This window comes from Berghia stephanieae, chromosome 12 (assembly GCF_034508935.2).
Source record: "Berghia stephanieae isolate SIO BIC M18660-M18661 chromosome 12, UCSD_Bste_1.3, whole genome shotgun sequence".
NCBI lineage: Eukaryota > Metazoa > Mollusca > Gastropoda > Nudibranchia > Aeolidiidae > Berghia > Berghia stephanieae.
In genome coordinates this window covers 20253894-20259295 of record NC_088371.1, presented here as the reverse complement: position 1 = coordinate 20259295, position 5402 = coordinate 20253894, and the positions used below count along the sequence as shown (strand labels likewise).

The 5402-nt window shown below is 32.2% G+C and overlaps 1 protein-coding gene across 1 annotated transcript in view; it reads right to left on the bottom strand.

The window, feature by feature from the left end:
* The window catches only part of LOC144957527 (UPAR/Ly6 domain-containing protein qvr-like), a 53423-nt gene that overhangs the window by 14185 nt on the left and 33836 nt on the right, over positions 1-5402 (bottom strand). The window lies entirely within an intron of this gene.

Below are 5402 nucleotides of genomic sequence, written 5' to 3'. Positions count from 1 at the left end.
CTTTCCCGTCTTCCATTGGATAGACCCTAAAGACAAGAGATGAAGTGAGTAGAAAGTGCCAGAAGACAATAGAGAATAACAATTTCGCGGCGGTGATGGGGGTTTGAACCCGCGACCTTTCTGGTACGACAACTCCGCCTGGCCGGGAAGAGCGTGACCTCTACCGTATGAGCTATTCACGATCCCCAAAAGACAAATTTCCCCAAGGGAATGAATAAAGGGATTTTTTAAATTGTATTTTATGTTAATTTTTAAAAAAAATCCCAGCATCATACCCTTTAACTCCCTCCTTACCAACCATATTCAGTATTTTCCCCAAAATGGCAGGGCAGGGCTACCCAGCAGAAAATTGATTTTTTAAACTCAAACAATCTCTCTACAAAACAACTTTATATTCTTATTAATTAAACAAAGACCATAATCATTGTGGTGTACAATATAAATATGAATTAGAAAAGTGTATATTGTGTCGTAACAAATGTGACGATTTTGCTGTATATGGTGGAGGAGAGGGTTAAAGCCCATGAGTCATCTATGAGAATACATATGTAGGGACACAACAACAAGGATTCGAAGTTAAGACCTTAAAGCCCAGAGCGACGGCTTGTGTTACTGAACTCTACACCACTCAGGAGCAGCTCGCCTTAATAACGTTCCTTGGCTTGGGGTATAACCTAATTCATTGGTACCGATATTGGCTCTTAGTGTATGCTAAAGATCGATAGGATGTACTTAGGGGGTTGGTGGGAGTGGGGTGGGGGGGGGGGTATAGACGGTGACTAGTAGGTAGGTGTCTATTGGGGTTGGTATTTACGTGGTGGGTGGGATGGGGGGGGGGGGTGGGTGTTGGAAGGGAGGGGTGAGGGCGGGTGGTGGGAGATGGGGGGGGGGGGGGGGGGGTGGGGGGTGGGGGGGGGGTAGGGTTGGAGCAAAGATGATTGCACCTGGACTGGAAGATGGGCATTAGAAAGTGAAGGAAGATAAAAGAAAGAGAGAAATAAGGAAACCAGTGAATGAGAAGAATAGATAAGAAGTATAGACCTGTAGATGAATAGACAGACAGATAGATAGATAGATAGATAGATAGATAGATAGATAGATAGATAGATAGATAGATAGATAGATAGATGGATATATAATTAATAGAGAGAGAGAGAGAGAGAGAGAGAGAAATGATAGATAGATAGATGGGTGGATAATATATATATATATATATATATATATATATATATATATATATATATATATATATAATATGTATGTGTGTTGTGTGTGTGTGTGTATGTGTGGATGTAGATACATAGATAAAAAGACTGGTTGCTTTATAGATAATTGATTTAAATGATTGATTGGTTTGAGTGATTGATTGATTGATTGGTTAATTGATTGATTGATTGGTTAATTGATTGATTGATTGATTGATTAATTGATTGATTAATTGATTAATTGATTGATTAATTTGATTTGATTGATTGATTGATTGATTGATTGATTGATTGATTGATTGATTGATTGATTGATTGATTGATTGATTGATTGATTGATTGATTAATTGATTGATTGATTGATTGATTGATTGATTGATTGATTGATTGATTGATTGATTGATTGATTGATTGATTAATTGATTAATTGATTGATTGATAAATTGATTAATTGATTGATTGGTTGATTAAAAGATTGAGTGACTGACTGATTGATTGATTGATTGATTGATTGATTGATTGATTGATTGATTGATTGATTGATTGATTGATTGATTGATTGATTGATTGAGAGACAGAGGTAGGTAAAGCAATGGATAGTTAGACTCAGACGGTAGACGAGATAAAGAAGCCCACAAACGTTATTAGCTGGAAGACGTTCGATGGCTTTTCCTTTCTGTGTTAAGTTATAAGTTTTGTTAATCAAAATTAACAAAATATATAGATATTTCGAGTAGCATAAAATTAAATGGTTAGTCTCTTGGTTACTCGTTTTTAAAAAATGTGTAAAGTTATACATCAGAAATTGAAATTCACTATACATGTATAAACGGTTGGATTATATACATCGTTAAATACCCAGATACTACCCCCCCCCCCCCTTTCCCCCTATGCGTTATAAGTGACGCCAGCCTTCTCTCTCTCTCTCTCTCTCTCTCTCTCTCTCTCTATATATATATATATATATATATATATATATATATATATATATTTATATATATATATATATAGATAGATATAGATAGATAGATGGATAGATAGATAGATAGATAGAGTGAGAGTGAGAGAGCGAGAGAGAGAGAGAGAGAGAGAGAGAGAGAATCATGAGACAGATAAATGAAGTTTGAAAATAAAAATTAACCAGGTAGATTGATAAATGAAAGGATATATATATATATATATATATATATATATATATATATATATATATATATATATATATATATATATATATATATATATATATATATATATATATATATATATATTATATATATGTTTGTATGTATGTATATTGGTAACAAAATACAAAAACACAAAAACAACAAAAAATAGAAAGAGCGACAACTAAATTATTGTAGAAAGAAAAACGGTTAATGAGACAGCCACAAAGACAGAAGATAGATAGACAGAGAAGATAAAAGACACACACTTTCATCACAACAAAAGAACGAATGATGCGAATGCGAGCACGGCGTGAGAGCACACACAGCCAACCATTGTGGTTAGTTAACCCTTCACAAAATTCGGGCAGACTCTTTTCACAGCATCTTAACCAGTTTACCAGCTCTTACTGCCGGCTTTTTCAGATACGGCCCTGTTTTGTTTTGTTTTGTTTTTTGTTGTTTTGTTTGGAGTTTTTTCGTATCGATGACGGGGTTATAATTGGTGACTAAAATAGAAAGCTAATACAAATCGATGTTGTTGCCATTACAGAAAGACTTTGTGAGAATTTGATCGGGGGTTCGTCGGATGATGACTCGATTATCGTTCGGATTTTGATTTATTATTATTTTGGGTTGTTTTGTTGGGGGTTTTTTTTGGCCGGTAATTTTTTCTGGTTGATTTCACTGCTATAATGATGACGACTGACTATACCATTAGTAATAAATTGATGGCTATCTTCTAATTTACATTTTCAGGTTTTAAATCAAAATTGATTTAGTTTGTTTGGTTGTTTGTATGTTTGTTTCATTGTTTTTAAGGGTTTAATGGAACTGGCGAGGATAAATGTGTATAATGATTGAACCTCAAAATATACACCAATGATGATGATGATGATGATGATGATGATGATGATGATGATAATAATATAATAATAATATAATATAATAATAATAATAATAATAATAATAATAATAATAATAATAATAATAATAATAATAATAATAATAATAATAATAATAATAATAATAATAGTAAGAAGAAGAAGAAGAAGAAGAAGAAGAAGAAGAAGAAGAAGAAGAAGAAGAAGAAGAAGAAGAAGAAGAAGAAGAAGAAGAAGAAGAAGAAAGAAGAAGAAGAAGAAGAAGAAGAAGAAGAAGAAGAAAAAGAAGAAGATTATTATTATTATTATTATTATTATTATTATTATTATTATTATTATTATTATTATTATTAATAATAATAATAGTAATAATAATAATAATAATAATAATAATAATAATAATAATAATAATAATAATAATAATGATGATGATGATGATGATGATGATGATGATGATGATGATGATGATGATGATGATGATAATATAAATTATGGAAAATAACTTCAACTTGTCAAAATTTCTTTAACCCGAGATTTAGATGTTTGCCGTCTGAATGTTATGATGTTTGACATATTATTGGATAATCCACAAAATGCGTGGATAAAGAAAGGATTATTATTTGTTTTTAACTATTATACAACTGATGAAATTAAGATGGATTAAGACGAATCTAAAAAGCCATCAACGAACAAAATAGGTCCATTAATAAAGTATGTAGGTGCGCGCAAATTAATCTGGCTATCTTTGTACACAGTGGATTCGAAATTGAAAACATTTAAAAACACGGAGTGGGTTATGATGTGGACAATAAATAAATCATAATAATAAATGGCTTATTATACATAGGCACTGACGTGCACTTATTTACAGGTCTTGTAACACAATTCATTATGGGCTCATTGTTGTAATGGAAATCTCAAAAATGACGAAAATATTGTCCATTATACCATTGTTAAACAGGGGCCGTCATCGGATTCAATAGTCTCATGTCACGTCGCCCAGCAACGGCGGCCATCGTGGGTCTAAACAAAGAAAATCGGTACTTTCTATTCTTCATGCTGGCTAGAACTTTTCATTTGTCTTGTGATCAGAATGTGTAAAATTCAAAACATGATCAGATTTATGATGGTTTTTTTTTTCTCCTTCTGATACGCTTTTATGCTCGTCGGAGAAAGATTTCATATGGGCGTCCGCCATTGTTCCGATAGTTTGGATTCAGTTACTAAGTTACCATGCGTCATTACGAGGGAAGTGACGTTACGACTGTAGAAGCATATTGGGTTCAGATATCAAACCTGCATGTATACGCTGATAGGCATATATATATATATATATATATATATATATATATATATATATATATTATATATATATATATATATATTATACTATCTTGAAAATTAAATTAGACCAAGACAAATATTTTGAGCCACCAACCTTCAAAATCAGTCCAGTAATAAAGTGACTGATCCAAAAAAGGCCGTTTTTCTGACGTTACTTCAATAATAATAAGTTAATTGGAAGAACTAAGGAGAACATAAAACTCGTTTTCATCAGTTTATATCAGATGAACAATATAATAAGATAAGCCAAACCATGACGATCTAGCTTCAATCGTATAGCGGACATGGTTATTTCTCAAAGGTTCAGAACAACGTCGACGGATACAAACTTTGGCCATACTGTTTGGACACTTTCAAAATTTATAAATATTATAATGTTGACGCTAGCTAGTCAGATTTTGGTTTATTTGTTCTCATTTATTTAACCCAGCGAAACCGATGAAAACGAAATTTCTCCCTTAGTTTTTTTTTTCCAAATGAATCAGCATTGGACCGTTTGCAATAACCTCACACACACACACATATATATATATATATATATATATATATATATATATATATATATATATATATATAAAGAGAGAGAGAGAGAGAGAGAGGAGAGAGAGAGAGAGAGAGAGAGAGAGAGAGAGAGGCAAACAGACAGAGAGAGAGAGACAATTTTAATCGAAGTCTTGGGTTAATGAAATTTTGACGTTTCAATTAATCGTTATATGAAATAAAACATTTTTCTGGCCAAATATTTTATAAGTCATTTTGTCGGTGTGTGTGTGTGTGTGTGTGTGTGTGTGTGTGTGTGTGTGTGT